Consider the following 20,284-nt stretch of genomic DNA (forward strand, 5'->3'; position numbering starts at 1 on the left):
TCACTCATTCTTTACTTCTAATTAGTATTACAGAAGAAAGCGCATGGAAGGGTCATGGGTTATCAGGATTATGCTAAACACTGAAAATACACACTTGGAGACCGCTGCCTCCCTCAAGAGCTTTGAAGCCAACTGAAGACAAGACAGAACAAGGAGGTGTTAACACAAAAGAAATGAGAGGCTGAGGGTGACAAGGCAGGGTTACTTGGACTAGCTATGTGTATAATTAAAATGTGGTCGGTATGTAACACACACACAAGGATACAAACAAATTGAAAAACCAGAAACTTGCTAGAGTAAGAGCAGAGCAAGGACCTCCGGATTCTTACATAGGTTTCTGTGCTATGAAAGAATCAGTATTTTACAGCATGGAACTTTCGATAACAATTCGCCATCCCTCTGCAAGGAGTCTTATGTGCATTCCCGAGGGCCCAGCTCTTCAATACACCCCTAGAAGTTCCAGTTCTCTGCCTAGTGGTCTGATGCACCGCTTGCCGACGTTTCTTGAAAGACTGCCCTGGACTGCAACGGACCAGGCCCATAGGACAGGATTCTTTTCAGAGCCTGAAACATTTGCCTTGAATTGATAGAAATGGTTGCTATTAAGCAACAAAAGGACTCTGAATACTACAAGAGACCAGAGTACTAGTTTTGCACTTCTTTTTCCTCCTGAGGCATGGCGAGGGGAAGAGTTACCTCGGAAATCTAATAATTATATAATAATAATGCCAGCTAATTAGACCTTTTGCTAGATGACCAACTTTAATAATTCGGCAGTTAACCAGTCGGTATATGTACCAGTCTGATTTGCAATGTATTTGCAGTAACTGCATGCAAATACCACCACACTATTGCAGCTGCTTTTCTAAATGCAGAACTTCTCCCTCTGTTTCTGAGACTGTGCCTTGTAAGGTCTGTCTGGTTTGTTAGGACCCAGCTATTTTTACGTCAGAGAAACTTCTCCCTGCTATGTAAATTGGTAGATTCACTGAACAAGCTCAGTGAAGTATTTAAATTAGGCAATTTAATTAAATTGTCCTGACATTTTGAAAAAAGTTTTAATATATTCAGGGCAACATCCAAAATGTGTATGCATGTTATATCCCTAATTTAAGGGGGAATTACCATGAATGCATGTGCAAATCATATATTTACATGTGCAAATGGTTAGTTAAATGACTGCAGTGGAGAGACACAGCCCGGGGGAGGGAAAAGGAACACATATACCAGCTGCCATGGTGGGGTGTGGGATGGGGCAGGGCACTGGCACCTGGGCTGGGGGGACAGCGCACCAGCCATCAAGAAGGGGCTTGGTGCCCTGTGCTCCCCATCACTAACTAAGGAACTGCAAGGATGCCCTTTCCTAGAATGGAGCCAGATGCCCACCTTCTCCAGTCTCAGTAGCTCCCGCTCACACCCTCCTGTTTCTCACCCCCGCTTTCATGGGGAGCTTCTGTCCCCCACCCCTATGCCCAAGAGAGATTACAGACTGGCTAACTTGTTTGACATTGTCTTTCTCCCTTGTCAACAGATTGGAAAGGTGTCACTAAGAAGAGCCAGTGGAGAGAAATCCTCTGTTTTGAAACAACATAGATGAGGGGGTGGAGAGGCTCAATTCTCTGGTGTGTCTGGCTGCTATGTATCACTCCTCAGTGCATAACAGCCCTAAACCAGGTGGCTCCAACCACAAAAGAAATGTACCTATGTAGGGAATCTTTTGGTGATGTAGACACACAGGAGCAGCTCCTACATCACCCCCTCCTACCCAGCTGCTAATGGAGAGAGCGTGGCTGAGGAAAAGGGGACTTGTGTGGGGCTCTTTAATCTTGCTGATCCCCTGCAATGGGAGCCAGTGTAAATTAGAACAGGCCTCGGGGTGCGCTAAGTAACTCAGGGGCCGGACCAGCACCTACACAAGCCTGGGACTGGCAAAATGCTGAAAGTGGTTTAGAGAGAATTGATGCCAGAAGAGTTTTAGGTTTGCTGTAGGGTTGCCAGCCATCTGATTTTCCCCTGGACAGTCTGGGATTTGGTTTGTGTGTCCAGGTGCCATTTGACAAGCCCTGGTGTCTGTTTTTTTTTTTAAATCTGGGAAGAGGGGGGAAGAGGCATAGCAAGGGCAGGGCCTTGGGGGGAAGAGGCAGAGAAGGGGGTGAGGCCTCAGGTGTCTGCTTACCAACCATTAGAAAGGTGGCAACCCTAGTTTGTTGGACGCTGGGCATATTATGAAATAATGGAGGCCTACAGCTAAAATAGGTGGCAAACAACAGTCTGAAGAGACAGCAAGGTGAAGGACAAACTAACTTTTGAAAGACACCTTTTTTTAATGGACTGAGTAACTGCACACGGGAAGACACAAAGTCACGGTGGAGTCCAAGCGGAAATGAAGAGAAAAGAAACAGGAAAAGGAAATTAAATATGCAGATAGTGAGACAGTGAGGAAACAGTATGAAGGGCCAATGTCAACTCAAAATCTAGTCACTTAAAAAAAACCCCACAACTTAGTTAAGAATATTTTCAGTTCCCCGAGTCACCATTTCTGTGGTTTATCAGTCGCATTTTGTTGTAATTAAAATGTTTTTTCCTCCTCTGTTGGTTTGTGACAGACCCGCACAATCAACAGGAGAAAATGACTAAATACAAAGTTCTGTCAAATGCACAAAAGAAACTGAAGAAAAAAATATATTTAATAAATTTATTATGATCTTTCAGTTACAGTAATCTAAGACGTTACTTTTAATAATGGTAGGTAAACAAACTTCAGACACAAGTGTGATTTTGAAGTTGATGGTGTCCCTTTAGGTCAGTGTTTCCCAAACTAGAGCCGCCGCTTGTTCAGGGAAAGCCCCTGGCCGGCCGGGCCGGTTTGTTTACCTGCCACGTCCGCAGGTTCGGCCTATTGCAGCTCCCACTGGCCGTGGTTCGCTACTGCAGGCCAATGGAGACTGTGGGAAGCGGTGGGCCTGGCCCGCCAGGGGCTTTCCCTGAACAAGCAGCGTCCCAAGTTTGGGAAACACTGCTCTAGGTAATAAAACTAACAACATGAGATCTAGCTGGAAACGCACTTTGTCTAGCTCATAGGGACTGCTCCTGCAAGTGATTATTTCTTTAGATGATTGGTAACTGCTGTATCTAACATTATCAAGTAAAACTCATCCATATTCCCCCCTTCGATGAACCTTGTAGTTACACTTAAGCACTGCTATGTTTCCAGCCTTCTGACTTAAAAGCAAATTAATTATATTTTGTAATTATATTGTATTTTTTGTAGTTGTTTTGCAACGCCATATGACTTGCAATGCATTTCAATGGAGTCCACAGCAACTGCTTTGAAAATACAAATGTATATGAATTAAAGCATCGCTGATAAAAAGACGACTGCTAATAGGAAAATATATCAAGAAAGAGGGACAAAGTGCAGGAACTAATAAGATGAACAGAGGAAAGTTTATATAACATATCCCCAGGAAAAAGGGGAATTAGAAATATTTTATATACACAGATGACAAACTCCCCCCTTGTGAATGAACAAGATCGCATGAAAGAAAATACCATGCTTCATCATAGCAAGCTCCTAACTGGAACAACTCCAGGATCCCAAACTTTGCTTAGCTGCTCATGTCAAAAAGGGGAAACAATACAATATATATTAAAATTACACCATCATAATAAAATACACTGAGGTAAGAAACAGGAATTTTAGCTTTAGTCTTTGGCTTTTTACTGCATGCTTTGAGCATAATTTATTGAAAAATGCTGTATTTCTTCTTACAGCTTCTACGACTAATTTTTGTCACATTCTATATGGCTTTTTAAAATTATCTTTTTATTGTAAACAGCCATGCCAAGGCTAAGAAATGCACAGTCCCCTATAACTATATCTGCCTCACAAACAGATGCACAAATCAAGAGTGTCCTTTGTTGCTTTTGTGGTTTTGGGCTTATCGGCACTCTGAACCTTTGCTTCTTTTCCAAGGAGGGTAGATAATCCTCTGTGTCTGGCAAGAGCAGAGCGCCTGAGCTCCTTTTCTTTTCTTTTCAATATGGACTCTACAACCTGTGACCTACTATGTGTAGCCCGCTACAGCCTAGTGTCTGAACACTTCAAATATATTATCATCTCAACACCTTTGTGAGGTAGAGAAGTATGATATGAGATGACTTATGCAAGGTCACATTGGGTACGTCTTCACTACCCACCGGCTTGGCGGGTAGTGATCGATCTATTGGGGATCGATTTATTGCATCTCATCTAGACGCGATAAATCGATCCCCAAATCAACACCTGTACTCCACCTCGGCAGGAGGAGTAAGCAAAGTCAATGGGGGAGCTGCCGTGCTCAACTTGCTGCCGTGAGGACGGCCAGGTAACTCGAACTAAGATACTTCGACTTCAGCTACGCGAATAGCGTAGCGGAAGTTGCGTATCTTAGTTTGAACCCCCGCCCCCCTAGTGTAGCCCAGGCCATAGAGAGTCTGTGACAGACGCAGGTACCGACCCCAGATCTCAAGTCCCAGGGCAGTGCCTTAAGTTTAACCTTAAGCCAGTCCTTCCTTCTAGCTTCTCTTTTATTTGGGTCGCTGTAGGATAAGTACAAAATTAAAGAATTAAAGTTATCTTACGTTTGGTTAAGGAAATATATATGTGCTGTAAAAAAAAGGCCCTGACTAGCAAGTAGAAGGAAGACCTTGAAAATAATAAGTGATAAGGCCAGAAGGAAGAAAGTAGGGAGGATGCCTGGTTCAAAGAATAACTGATCAGATAAGAGGAAGTTTCTAAAAAGGAGGCCTCGGACCGATAGGGGTGACTGCAGATGGTCTTAAATAAAAGGAAGAGAATCTGTCTTAAAAAGAGCCAACATGGACCTTCCCACCCCACATACCAGTGTTATCTCCTGTGTGAACCTAGGCGCAATAAAAAGCCGCTGATCAGCAGGAAGGAGGGGAAGAGATAAGCAGGAAAGGCCTTGGGAAGAAAGGAGGTTGTAACTCTTCTCTGAATTAAGACTGGAAATAAGGGTGAACTGTCTCAAATTGGTTTTTTAGCTAAAGTCAGTAATTGGCAATGGCATCACTTGTTTGTTAAAAGGTATAAGAAGTCAGCCATTACAGAGTTCATTGCGAATACCTACCTGACCACATTGCAGCTGGCCAATATGGGTCAAAGCACCCGTGGGTGTAGCCCATTTGTAATTATCATGGTCAAATGCTTATAAATGTTTTGTTACTGTTTGGATGCAGTAAATTGCTTCCTATTTAGGTAGGGTGTACAATTTTGGTTGGATGTATTCCGGGAGATTTCATCACATGATGTAATCTTTAATTAAGGATTCATCTTTAATTTGTGGAGACTCCAGGCCAATCCTGGAGGGGTGGAAACCTTATTTGAGGTGTTTGGGGCATGTTTAGAGCAATGTATAAGTACCATTCGGCCTTTAGATTGAATAAAGGAATTCATCATTAAAATAGTGTTTGGTGGTTTCCCATATTAATAATTCCAACAGCCGTTCCTTGCCATACCTTCTTACCAGTGCTACCTGTATACTGTAGTGTGTGGTTATCATGGCAAATGGATTATGCCAGTTCATGTTTCTTATTTTTAAAAGTGACATATTGTCCTTATAGTCTAACATTTGATTCACTCTGCCAAGAGAGAGCAGGCATTTTCCTTTCCTTATTCAAACTGGCACATGTGTAGTTTGTGGTTGGTGGCCAACAGGCGGTGATCTCCTCCCATGGAACACAAACAGAAATCAAACATTCAGAGTTTGGCTGTCTCTGAATTGATTTAATGAATCATACCTCCAAGGGCTTCAAAATGCTAACAAGACTTCTAATCAACGCTTAGTTGCTCACTGAAAGCAAAAACATTGAAAATGGTTGCATTTTGGGTTAGGAAGCAATCGTGCAGAACTCATTGCTTTTCTGGAACCTCTCTAACATCTCAAATGGGATTTCACCTTGTAAGTTTGTCCTTTTTTAAAATGACTTTTCAGGAGGTTTGTTTCAGGACTTTTAGTGCCTCACATGTACCTTTGCTGAGCAAGAAAAGAGCAACAGATTTTGTTTGACAGTGCCAATTAGGCCCAGTGCCCGGTGTTTTTTAGCTGAGGAAGTCCTTGACCAAAAGAGTTTATGATGCACATAAAACAAGGCCTGACAGTTTTTGGAATATTGCTACAGTTCCCGTGCCTAGTTGCAGGTTGTTTGTTGTGCTTACAAGAATGCTGCTAGAATTCTGCAAAAATATTGTACCCTGATATGTTCTTTCTTGAATCTACTGGTAACAACGCTGTCTGCTCTCTTGTACTCTGGTTTATAATAATGAGCTAAACCCTGGAGTCCTTACTTCAAAATTCTCATTAAAATCAATTGGGATTTAACCCTAATACAGACTGGAAGTTTTGGATCAACAGCAACAGAATGTGTTTATATACCACATTTCAGCCAAAGATCTCAAAAGGATTCACCAAAATGAACCCCTATTCTATAAACGGAGACATTTCGACAGAGGTTGGGGCATGCATTTTCAATAGTGCCCATTCGTTTTTGAGGTAGCCAAGTGTCGCAATGCTCTCCCTCTCTGACTCACTGCTGCTCATGGTACTATGACCAGTGGTCGCTGAGTTGTTTATCATGTCAACACTGGCTCTCTCCCTTGCTTCTGCTTCCAAACAGCTTCACTTCCAAATCTCCAGAGCCAGTCTATGTAGCGGTGGGCATGCAATCAGACACACTGGTTACCTGCATTTAGGGTGACCAGATAGCAAGGGTGATATAGTGGGACAAGGGGTGGGGTGGTAATTGGCGCCTATATAAGACAAAGCCCCAAATATCGGGACTGTCCCGATAAAATCGGGACATCTAGTCACCCTACCTGCATTCACGCAAAATATATCTCTCTGAACAGCCACACAAGCATAAACCAAATGGGCATAAAAGAGATTCAAAATAGCTGGACTGATTTGCAGGTTGGATTTAGCATGCGCCTGTGGACATGTTTTCCTGGTGCCCACCCATGTCTAGTCAACAAACATAACCTAGGCCTGCCTCTGAAACCTTTTCTGAGTTAAAAAAAAAACACCACGATTTCTCAAATTCAACTGCAGCTGGTCAGCTGCATGCCTGGTAAGTCACCCATTTTCTTCACGAAGCTATTTGGGGCCAGCCAGCAGGAGATCCTGTCTCCTTCCACCTAAAGAGCACAGCTGGCCCTGGTAGAAGCTGTCTGCTTGGTTTCAGGAGGCAGCCCACTGATATTTAAGCTCAGTAGCAGCAGCAGGCCAGTGCCTGCTCAACACATTCCTAACCTGCAGCTGCACTTGGTCCTGCCCCTGCTGTCATTAGCCGCGCTCCAGAGGTGGGAGGTGAACCTCCATGAACGCACCTCTGAATTCTGGCTCTTCGCTGACCAAGGACAAACAACTGTGAGTGGGGTGCAGCGGAGGGAAAGGAAACATTAGTTTCTTGGACATTCATGCTGTAAGGTGGGAGACTGAGGCAAAGGGTGCTGCCCAATGTATTGTGAGGTCAGTGTTTGCTTGTGTTACATGCTTATGACTTGTGGTGGTGGTGTCTTCTCGAATTAAGTCTGGGTTCCCTTTCCCTTTTAATACACGTTTTATTTTATTTCACATAGACTCAGCCCTTGCGAGTGGGGAAGTGTTGCCTTGTAGAAGTGCCCAGAGCTGGTGGTTAATTTTCCCAGAGTACTGGGTGGGGGCTCGAGCTGGTTCTGTTTTTGTATTGTTAAGAGGAACCCCTAGTTACTAAACCTGGCCCTCGTTACTGCCAACACACCCGGTAAAAGGGTTACACATGGAAAAATATTAGATCTCTTCGGCATTTGGCACATACAGATCTTTCCTCCCTCCCTTTTTTCCCTCTCCAAGGGGAAATTTGAGTTTTAAATAAATTATTTAGTGGATGGGTGGGCTGAAGGCAAGGTAACAAGGGCACCTTGCACTTGGAATGGAAAGTGGTGATGTTCAAGGTAGGTCTTGGTTCCTGTTGGATTTTATTCTGCAGCCTTCGAGTGGCCCCCAAGAAAGCACCCTCTCCAGAACAGGTGGGCCTTTATCTTTGTGGTGGATAGCTCACCACTGCACAATGGCCTGTTCTCCTCTCTACCCCAAGGGGAGCACTTATTGCTCTGGAGAATGCAGGGACTTCAACTGTGCAGATATGGAAGGCGCAGTGGCCATTGTAATTCCCTCCCTTGTGACCCTTGTCACTTGTATGTATGTTAGACTTGCATGTATGTCTTGAACCATAACTTAAAGGAACCAGCCAGCCTCCTAAAAGAGACCCTTGCCCTAAAAGGAGTGTAGAATCAAAGACCCTGCAGAATGGCAAGGCACAATCTGGCTCCGGATGAGTTTTTAGATTGTGTTGCTAAGATCTAAACCAGCTCTCAGCTGGGACTAGGACAAATGTTGGCCACAGTGTGATGTGTAACAACGTACTGACTGGTACATAAAGAAAATAGAGAGAGGACTCCATGGGGCTCAGGGGATTGTTAATGGACTTGAGAGCCTTTCCCTCTAGGGCACATCTTCATATCCAGCCTGAAAGCCATTACTACCTGGAGGTGGGTCAGTGGCCAATTTAAATAGTCTCATTCCATTTCCCAGAAAAGGGTCATCCACAGATCACCAGCATGATACCCCTCTTGTCAGTTCCAATAGAGAGGCCAATGACTGAAATCCCTTCTCGTTCGTCTGGAGGGTCCCCCCAAATGAGGCACACCAGCAGAAGACCGTGGTCAAGCTTGAGCTACCACCACCTGCTCTGCAGCTAGAACAATTCAGGCTCTAGACCCATCAATCCAACATCTTTCATGAGTTCTAAAATTCACTTTAAAATATACTTGAGAGAGAGACGGACCAAGGCCTGAAAAGCTAGAGCAGCTGAGCTGGGGGGTTTTTTCTTTTTTTTTTTTTTTTTTTTTTTTCTTTTCTTCCCCTGTGCAGGCTGAAGACAGCGGTCGTTGTGAATATGCATGTTTTTATTTCAAATCCTATGGTTTTGCTGACTTACAAGATGTCAGTATCTCCTCCCGTGTTTTCTGTTCAGCAACTGTGGTGCTGAAACGAAAATGGCAAGAGCGTTGCTGAGTCAGTGCAGTAGGAATAATGAGCCGACCTACTTTTCTCTCTCCTTGGGACATCCATGCATTCCTGGGAGAGGGGGGAATTAATCGCTAAAGATAATTATCCCACCTACAGTACAGTATGTGGAAAATCACTTCACCTTTCAGTATCTAGTCTTTTCTCATGGTACTTGCCCCTAAACCCAGACATAATGCAGCCTGTGGGAATAATGCTAAGAATAGTGATAGCAGCAGAAGAAAGACTATTAAAGCTTCTTTCATGTGTAACAGTGTGCAGCCGGGGGTCATGAAGCAAAAGCACAGTGTCAGAGACTGGGATGTGGGCGGCCGTGCCTAGTGGTTGAAGCAGGAGTTGGTAGCCAGGAAGCAGAGCTGGAGTCAGAGGCCAGATCCGAGGTCACAGCCAGAGTCAGGCATCAGAGCCAGGGTCAGAGCCGGCTACCTGGAGTGAGGCAAGGCAGGAGCAGGGGCAGGGCTGGAACAAAGCTGGGAACAGGAGCTCTCACACCATCACTCATCCCACCCATCAGTCAGCATAGCCTACCAGGCAGCCCACTACAGGCCAGCTGCACCTGTGAGGTTGCCCAGAGACTGGCTTTGACACCACGTGCAGTGCAAACATCTGGCCTGCTGCCTTGCTTAGACTCTGCCCAGTGGTAGAGATGTGGAAATTCTCACTACGTTCAGACTGTGCTCTCTTGTTACAGAAATCCATTCTCTTGAAAATCGGCCCCAAAGTGAAGCAATAGTCCTGATTCTTTAAGTACTGTAAGAAGCTATTCACTTCACTGTATTGTCTCTTCCCCCTTTGGGCATTTTCCCTTGGGATACAGGAGGATTCTCCCCACTTAAACTAAGGGGTGGGCAGCAGCAGCAAGAAACTAGAGCAGGGAGTGCGAGAAGAAGCCGGGGCCTTCAGCTCTCAGGGGCGTAGGGTTGCCAACTTTCCATTTGCAGAAAATGGAACACCCTTGCCCCGCCCCTTCCCCAAGGCCATGCCCTTGCCCCATCCCTTCTCAGAGGCCCCGCCCCTGCTCACTCCTTCCCCCCTCCCTCCGTTGCTCACTCCCCCACACTTGCTCATTTTCACCTGTTTGGGGGTCTGAGAGGGGGTGAGGGCTCTGGCTGAGGGGGTGGAGACGAGCGGTTTAGGTGCAGGAGGGGGCTGGGGATTAGGGCCAAGGGGTTCAGAGTGTGGGGGGGGGAGGGGCTCCAGGCTGGGGCAGGGAGTTGGGGTGTGGGAGGGGGTATGGGCTCTGGGTGCAAGCTCTGGAGTAATGCCACAAATGAGAGGTACAGGGTGCAGGAGGGGGCTCCTTTTTCAACCTAGCATTCTGCCTGGCAACCTGAGGGGCACTCAGCAGAGGCAGAAACGTGGCATGGGGCAGGGGGAGAGAAGCAGCTGCTCTCCTGAGCCTGGTGCTGTGGGGCTGGACAGTGGCAGCAGGGAGTGGGGGGGGAAAGGCTAGAAAAAGAGCTGCTGCTTTGAGCCTCGCTGTGGGGCACTGGGGAAGCTGCAGTAAGGGCTGCACAAAGGGCCACATCAGGAGGAGGGGCAGGCCTGAGCTCTGACCTCAGCTCCTGGGGTTCATGGCCTCCATGCCTTAGCCATAGGGTGTGGTAATCTAGCTGAGAGAAGGGAGAGGGGAAACTTGTGGGGATAAAGCATGACTCCCCTATTCTGCCGTGTCTCTTTGTTTACTGGGAGACTCAGACATCCACTCAAGAGCCTAGGAGAGAGCTCCTGCTTTCATGTCCTCTATCAGCAAGTGGATAGTAGGATAATAGGAAAGTTGCCAACTTTCTATTTGCAGAAAACCAAACACCCTTGCCCCGCCCTATGCCCCGCCCATTTTATGAGGCCATGCCCCCACTCACTCCATCCCTCTCCCTCCATCATTTGCTCTCCCCCCTCCTCGCTCACTTGTTCATTTTCACCAGGCTGGGGCAGGGGGTCTGGGTGCGGGGGGGAAGGAGGGAGTGGCAGTGAGGGCTCCATCTGCAAGTACGGGCTCTGGGCTGGGGCCGGAGATGCGGAGTTTGAGGTGCAGGAGAGGGCTCCAGGCTGAGGCAGGGGGTTGAGGTATGAAGGGGGTATGGTTTCTGGGCTGGGGGTGGGGCCAGAAATGAGAGGTTCAGGGTGCAGAAGAGGGATCCAGGCTGGGGCAGGGAATTAGGGTGCAGGGGGTAGGGCTCCAGCTGGGGGTGCGGGCTCCAGGGTGAGGCCAGAAATGAGAGGTTCAGGGTGCAGAAGAGGGATCCAGGCTGGGGCAGGGAATTAGGGTGCAGGGGGTAGGGCTCCAGCTGGGGGGTGCAGGCTCTGAGGTGGGGCTGGGGTTTGGGGTGCAGGAGGCGGCTCTAGGCTGAAGCAGAGGATTGGGGTGCAGGAGGGGATGTGGGATGCAGGCCCCAGGTGGTCCTTACCTCAGGCAACTCCTGGGAAGCTGACGGCATCTCCCTCCGGCTCCTAAGAGGGGGCACGACCAGGCGGCTCTCCGCCCTGCCTGTTCCTGCACGCACTGCCCCCTCAGCTCCCATTGGCCATGGTTCCTAGCCCATGGGAGCAGCTGAACTGGGGCTGGGGTCAGTGCACAGAGCCTCCACCTAGGAGCCAGAGGGAGATGCTGGAAGCTTCCAGGGAGTTATGCGGAGCCAGGAAGGGAGCCTGCTTGCGCTGCCGACTGGACTTTTAACGGCCTGGTCAGCGGTGCTGACTGGAGCTGCTAGGGTCCCTTTTTGACTGGGCGTTCCAGTTGAGAACCAAATACCTGGCAACCTTAGTGGGTAGTCTGGCCTAATGTTTGGAGCAAAAGTCCAGCCTACCAGTTAGAACTGAAGTCAACAGGGCAGCTCTGGGAGCAAAGCCAACGGTCAGAGCTGGGGGTCAGAAGCCCCAGGGCTAGCCAGAGTTGCAGTCAGAAGCCAAGAGCTGGCACAGGAGCAGGTACAGGCTGGGGTGCGGTGGCTGAATAGTGCATTGGCTGCTGCCTTTGCAGCTGGTCACTGCTGCTGCCTCTTCCCACTGGCTCTAGTCTGCTGCTGCTAGGCACTGCCGCGGCTGGCTGCTTCTGTTCTCCCTGCCCCTGCTTGTCGCCCACTGCCATTTCTGAGGTGCCACGTTCTGAACTCCCACCACTTCGCCCAGCTCTTAGTGATTTCACTGGGGAACCTCACTGCTAATGCAGCCTCTGCTTTGTCTTTCACTGCAACACTGTCCCCATGCCAGGTCTATGGCTTAGCCCCTAGCCCTGCTCATCAGTGATTGTCAGCTCCAGGGATCACTGAACAGAAACAAGGACTCTCAATTGAGTCTTGGCAGCTCAGTCTTTAAACACTAGCACAGGGACAGTCAAATGGTGTCTAGAACTCTTTAAGCGGAGTCCCTAATCCCCTCTGACTTTCAGTGGGATTTGGCATGCCTACCTGCTGCCTAGCAAGCGAGGGTCAGTTTAGGATGATCCCCTCAATCAGAGCATGCTAAGCACCATGTTAAACACCTTTACTCATACAATAAGGATGACAACATTTCATTACTCCTGCTGAAGTGAATTGTAACCCCAAATTGTTCACATTAGCATTATTGTCTGCTGAACACCTAGGCAGAGTAGGTGCGTCAATGCAAATATGGTCTGCTCCTGAAGTTTTTCCCCCAGCTCATCACCAGATATCCAGGGAAAGCTCATTCAGACCCTGCTTACACATGAAAACAACTGTCTGGTTGGGAAAAGCAGCTAGCAGCGGGGAGGGGAGATATAACAGTGTGCCTCTGGGTGGTGAAGGGGAATCCACGCTTAGCGATGAGATTCCAAAGGCCTCAAGTGAAGGCCTCATTACCTCAAGTCAAAAGAGAGAAAGCTGCAATTTTTTCGTTGCCACATTATTAAAAGAGACATGGTGAACTTTCCCTGCATCTTTTAATTCCCCCAGATTATTGTTTTACTTCACTATCTGAGTGTCTTAAATACAGTGGTCCATCATAACAAGTTTTTTAGTGCTGATAAGCACAATATTGTAGTTGTTAGAAAGAAAGGATCAGGTTGCTTTTTGAATGGAAAGATTATAAACCACGGAATAGATGGGAAATGCTGCATGCTAGCAAATATTTAAAGATACAGAACCTAGCTTGTTAACAGAGTGAGGCTCTTTGGGCATTTACACTCTGAAAATAACACCTGAATGTTACCGCCTGGCAACATCTTCATTATCAATTTGAATCACATACAGCTTGTCAAGTTTTCAATCCTGGCGAAGAAAAAGGATCAGAAATATTCTCTTTGTCAAGAAAGCCTACAGTGGACACACCGATGAACTCAATGACATCAAAGAGGAAGATACTTTTCTATGCTTTCCTTTGGTGTGTGTGCACTGACTGGAATCTAGATGAACATGTCAATGCTAAACCACCATACATCTAGAAAATGTGCTCTTGGGAAAGAGTGCTACTGTATCCCACTCGTAGATATATAGCTAAAGAGTCAGTGGGACAGAATAACCTCAGGATGACAGTAATTCTTCTGTCCTCAGGATCCTTAAGCAATAGCTTGCACTGCTCTGATACAGCCCTCCTATCTTAAAGGAAACCAAAATGATGTTGCTCAGTCATCATGGCTAGGATGTTCAGTGAAGGCCTAAATAAGGTTGCTTATTACACTTAAGAAGAGAACGAGTATTGGTAAGAATGTTACATATATGGGGAGTTGTGTAATTAATGTAGTTCACCATGTGTGTATATTAGGTAATTTTATTATGTAGGTAGAGATCTGTACAAGTCTCCTGTTTTTTCAGTATCCAACGCCCAGCGTGACTTCCTTCACTTCCGAGTAACCTTCAGAATATGGATGGTGGGAAATGTATTTGGGAGAATTTTAACTGCTCTGAACATGGCGAGCTGGATCGTGCTCTCATGCAAGTCAGTGACAAAACTCCCACTGGCTTCACCGAGAGCAGGAGCTAACTTGGTGAGCTGAAACTTCTTAAGTGAACGAAAACTCAACCTTTTAAGGGCCAAACCCTGGTCCAATGGAAGTCAATGGCAAAACATCCATTAGCTTCAATGGGACAAAAATGTTGACGCCTAGTCTAAGTTTAAGAACGTTACTTCTTCCTAGCTGGCAGGGAGAATCAGACCCATGTAGTACAGAGAGCATAGCTGAGCAGCTGATGGGGGGGGTCACAATGGGGTGTAGATTCAGCAATGAAATTGGAAACCAGGAAGGGGCGGGGGGGAGAAAGGATTCCGTGAAATGGAAGAGAAGCAACGAGATTTCTGATAGGACAAGAGAGAAAAGGTAAGACCAAGAGAAGCAGAAAAAGCAACAGTGAAACTAAGGCTGTAGATGAAAGGAAGAATGCAAAGAAAGAAGAAACTGAGAAAGAAATGATCCTGCAAGAAGAGAAGATGGGGCTATTAAAAAGAGAAAATGAGTAACACAATGGGCTCTAGCTCAGAGATCCACTAGTCCATGTAGCAGACTGGGAGGGGGAGATTTTTTTGTTGGGCAAGAGGCAGCACGTCTGGGCACAACCTCTCAATCTTTCAAGGGAAAAGTGATAGCCTCAGAAGTTATAGGGGAATATGAGTGAGTTAATCAGCTCACTCCCCTCGAGAGAGGTTCTTAGTGAAGAGTTTCAAGTTTGGAAAACAGAATGTGTTCATATTAACAGAACTGGAGAAAGACACACAACTTCAAAGCGCAGGTAGACTTTCTGCAGAACTAGTGACACTTGAATAATAGCCGAGCAGATGGCAGCCTGTGCTGGCTAGGAAATGGATCCCCAAAACCCTGTGCTCTTAACTTCTCTAGAAAGGTACGGAGTTTGATGTTGTAAGTTTTGCATCTTTAAAGAAAACTTTGTGGGGGGAGGGTGGTGGCAGGGAAATCAATCCAAACTCTTCAACTACGTGCTTCACTCATACTACAAAATGACACTCACAAGGTTGCCAAGAAAATGGAGACAGTATTATCTAGTGATGCTGTCTCGATTTTGCATGCACTGGTTAAAAAAAAAAAGAATCAACTGGGACAGTTACAAATCTCGAAGGAGACCTGACAACTCTAATGAGATTCATTTCTTCATTCCTGGATAAATTAAGGATTTCTTTGACTGGCTTCACATACATTTTCACATCCCCAAAAGCTAAGTCTGGGTTTTTGAATAAGATGGAACTGACTAGCAACCAACTAACTCCTTCACTGACAGCTCTGATATATAGCAAATGAGTCCCATGCTGGTTTACCTTTTATCTTTAGACACCACATTCGGAGAGTTCATGTGGTACAATTAGGGCTGTCAATTAATCGCAGCTAACTCACACAATTAACTCAAATTAAGCATGAGTTAAAAAATTAATTGCCATTAATTACAATTTTAGTCTCACTGTTAAACAATAGAAATTTATTAAATATTTTTGGATTTTTTCTACATTTTCAAATATATTGATTTCAAGTACAGCACAGAATACAAAGTATTCACTACTAACTTTATATTTTTATTAAAAATATTTGCACTGTAAAAATGATAAAGAGTGTTTTTCAATTCACCTCATACAAGTACTATACTGCAATCTCTTTATCATGAAAGTGCAATTTACAAATGTAGATTTTGTTATATAACTACACTCAAATTATTCCCTGCAGGACCCCACTCGTTATGCCCTTCCAGCTTGACTGTGAACCACTGATAACTACTCTCCAACTGTTTATTCACCCACCTTATAGTAGTTCCATCTAGACCAAGGATCTCAAACTCAAATTACCAGGAGGGCAGCACGAAGACTAATACATTGGCCCGAGGGCCACATCACTGACACAACCCCCGGCCGCTGCTCCTGGCCCCGCCCCCACTCCACCCCCTCCCTGCCCCTATTCCAACCCCTTCCCCAAATCCCTACCCCTGCCCCGCCCCTTCTCCGCCTCCTCCCCTGAGCAAGTGGCGCCCTGCTCCTCCCCCCTCCCTCCTGGAAACCAGGTGCTTCCTGCTGCCAAACAGCTGTTTGGCGGCACTTAGCAGATGTAGGTAGAGGAGCGGGGATGAGGTGCGCTGGGGGGGCAGCGGAGGAGGGGAGCTTGGCGGCGGCAGGAAATAACTGAGGGGGGGGGCGTGCACGAAGCTTGGCGGGCCGCAGCAAATAACTCCGCGGGCAGCATGTGGCCCGCGGGCCGCGTGTTTGAGACCCCAATCTAGGGTATATTTCCCTGGTTTGAGAAGGTCATGTGAAGCAGTGCCAAAAGCCTTACTAAAGTCAAGAGATCTACCACATCTACCACTTCCCCCTTATTCACAAGGCTTGAAAGTTAGTAATTAAGGTGGTTTGACATGATTTGTTCTTCACAAAATCCATGTTAACTTTTACTTATCACTTTTCTTCTAGATGTTTGAAAATTGACTATTTTCTCCACAGGTACTGAAGTTAAGCTGACTGGTCTGTAATTCCCCAAGTTGTCCTTATTCCCCTTTTTATAGATTGGCAGGGCCGCCTGGAGGGGGGAGAGCAGCAAGTGGGGCAATTTGCCCTAGGCCCCGGGCCCCACAGACAAGGTGAGGGCAATTTCAGTGGCAATTTGGCAGCGGGTATTTCAGTCCCTCTCTTCCGCGTCACCAGCACTTCGGCAGCAGCTCAATTGCTCCGCTTCAGTCTTCTGCGGCAATTCGGCAGCGGGTCCTCCTGTCCTCTTCATTCTTCGGCGGCACGACTTGGAGGTTTTTTTATGCTTGAGGTGGCAAAACTAACTTTTTTTTATGGAAGGGGCCCCCAAAATTGTTTTGCCCCAGGCCTCCTGAATCCTCTGGGCAGCACTATAGATTGGCACCAGTCCTCTGAAATCTCTCCCGTCTTCCATGAGTTTTTAAAGATAATAGCTAATGGCTCCGCTATGCCCTCAGTAAGTTCCTTGACTATTCTAGGATGTATTTCATCAGGCCCTGCCAACTTAGAGGAATGAGGTTCTGGAACAGCCTCCTAATAGAAGTGAGCGGGGGAGGCAAACATCCCAACCACTTTTAAGAGGGAGCTTGATACCTTTATGATTGGGCAAATATGATGGGGTTGTCTGTGACAGCAAGAGACTGGAATGGATGGCTCTTCCAGTCTTTTATGTTTCTAAACCAGGTATCTGATCTTGTGGCTTTAGTATTATTGCCCATGTAAAAGTTCTTTTCCTGGGTGCTTATCACACAAGCATATACATAACACTGTCTTTGGTGATCATATTTGAAAAGATTCACGATTCAGACCAATTCAGCTGCCACCATTACTTGCTCCCATGTAGTGCAATAAAGTGTTGTTTTGTGTACTGTTGCAATTTTATAGGAAATGTAGAAAATGAGTGATTTAAAGATAATTGAAAGGAGTGCTTGATTGGCCAGATTTCATTACAGGTCTATTATTGTTTTTAATAGAAAATAGCTCAGAATTATTAGCTTGAAATGAGCTGGCAATTAGTCTGATGGCCCTAACAGTCCTAGTTAAAGATAACCTTTTGAATGCCACAGGGCTTTAAGTACTTTGCTTATTTAAAAGGTCTGATCTTGTTCCTAGTGAGTGATATGAACATAAGAATAGCTGCACAGGATCAGAAATTGCTACAGAGAGAATCCCATCCCTGACAGTGCCCAGAACCAGATACTTCAAAGGAAGGTACAAGAAACTCTATAATTGACATGCGAGATAAACATGCCCAAACGGAAATTTTAACCAGAAGCAGTAAGCGGCTGGTTTATGGGCTAAGCATGAGGACTGATATGCTTTCTAATCTTTCCTATCTAGTGCAGCTCTAGATAACTTGCAGCTGTCATTGACAGAGGCAGTTTTGCCATTGACTTTGAAGGGAGTAGAATCAGGTGCTCGAGCTCTCTAATTTACATTTATTTCTAGCTACGCTAAGAAGCCGCTCCAGAAATTTGGCCCCAGCACAGAGAAACTAGAGCAAATTTGTTTTTCCTCAGAAAAGAACTGGCACGGCAAAGGTTGCTGAGTGCAGCTGACTGAAGCTGTGCCTCCCTGTGGCAGAAATAGATCTTGATGGATGCTTCTTTAGGCCATCTCGTGTGTCACAAGTAGTTCTTTGGAGTGGCCTCTCAGAGTGGTTCATGCTGTTCAGAACTGTCTATTTCCATTATGTGCACTTATTTTAAGGAGTTGATATCGCAAGCCTGTTGAAGTTCTCTTCAGGCTAAAGCTTAGAATATGCTCACTCTGTGTAACTAATTTCTCCCCCTTTCCCCCGTAAATGTGTATCTCCCACATTACCAAGCCTGGTGCTTTGGGAGGTCCCATGGGGCCAAGATTCAGCTTCCTCCTGAAGTTGACAATTGACCCCCCACCAGGGAAAAGAGAAGAAACATTTGCTTGCCTCTTGCCATTTGGATGACTGCAAATATCCCCTAATCAGCAGGGACTAAAGTGGTCACCATAGCACCAGGGAGCACTTTCTTCCCAGCAGTGAACTGCATCTTCCTTGAGCCCCTGATTGTTTTGGTGTAGCCACATTGTCTAGACAGCACCCCCTTGTTCACCCTGCTGAGGGTTCCCGACCATCAGGTGTCATCCCTCACAGGTCCAATGTCTTCCAACTCTGGCACACTTGAGTCCTGCCACTTCCTGGGTATTAGAGTCCAAAACAAACAGGAAAACTGTGAACTTCGAAAGTCAGGGTTGTCCGTGGATTCGTTGGCAGGACCCTGCTCTTCTGCTGTGGGCTTGTCTCCGTGCAGCTCGTTCCTTTTTGAGAGTCTTCCTGGGCCTGGTTCTCCTATCCACCAAATGGCTCATCCACGCAAAAAGCAAGCTCTGGCTCTTGACTGGAACCAGGTTTCCCTTGTTGAGGAAGTAGCAGGGCTCTGGTCTCTTTCTCCTGGTCTTTCTCCTGGGTTTTATGATGTACAGTTATACAAGGCACTGGTGAGACCTCATCTGGAATATTGTGTGCAGTTCTGGTCTCCCATGTTTAAGAAGGATGAATTCAAACTGGAACAGGTGCAGAGAAGGGCTACTAGGAAGATCCGAGGAATGGAAAACCTGTCTTATGAAAGGAGACTCAAGAGCTTGGCTTGTTTAGCCTAACCAAAAGAAGGCTGAGGGGAGATATGATTGCTCTCTATAAATATCAGAGGGATAAATACCAGGGAGGGAAAATTATTATTTAAGCTCAGTACCAATGTGGACACAAGAACAAATGGATATAAACTGGCCATCAGTAAGTTTAGATGAAGGTTTCTAACCATCAGAGGAGTGAAGTTCTGGAACAGCCTTCCAAGGGAAGCAGTGGGAGCAAAAGACACATCTGGCTTCAAGACTAAGCTTTGATAAGTTTATTGAGGGGATGGTATGATGGGATAGCCTTATTCTGGCAATTAATTGATCTTTGGCTATTAGCGATAGATATGCCCAATAGCCTGTGATGGGATGGGATCTGAGTTACTACAGAGAATTCTTTCCTGGGCGTCTGGCTGGTGAGTCTTGCCCAAATGCTCAGGGTTTAGCTGATTGCCATATTTGGGGTCAGGAAGGAATTTTTCCCCAGGGCAGATTGGCTGAGGCCCTGGGGGGTTTTTTTTTGCCTTCTTCTGCACCGTGGGGCACAGAGTCATTTGCTGGAGGATTCTCTGCACCTTGAAGTCTTTAAACCACATAGGCTAGGGGTTTGTTACGGGAGGGGGTGGGTGAGATTCCGTGGCCTGCATTGTGCAGGAGGTCGGACTAGACTATCATAATGGTCCCTTCTGACTTTAAAGTCTATGAATCTATGATCATGCACAGATTTTTTTAGTAACCCCCTTTAGAATGTTTTGCATGGGGAAAGGCTACATGAAGGATTCTGATTTAGGCTCAAAGCCCAAGAGTTTAGCTGTTTGCACAGCTTGCTGGTGTAGGTAGGCTGTTGATACAAGAACAAAAGCTGATTGCATTGGAGAAGCATTTTGCGAAGCACCCAAGAGGCAGTGGACTTCTATGGGTTCACATAAAATTCAGCCATCAAAACTTCCATCACTCACTAAAGTCAAATGTGTCAGTCTGGCATTCAGAGCAGGGGGACTGATTCCATATGTGACCGTATGAAACTAACAGCCTCTGTGTGCCTCAGTTTACTCATATGTAACGTACACCACAAATTTCTGATTTCCCCCACAGGTGGATTGTGAGGCTTAATTAATATTTGTAAAGTGCTTTGA

The sequence above is a fragment of the Chelonia mydas genome, chromosome 9, assembly GCF_015237465.2.
Source record: "Chelonia mydas isolate rCheMyd1 chromosome 9, rCheMyd1.pri.v2, whole genome shotgun sequence".
Classification (NCBI taxonomy): Eukaryota; Metazoa; Chordata; order Testudines; family Cheloniidae; genus Chelonia; species Chelonia mydas.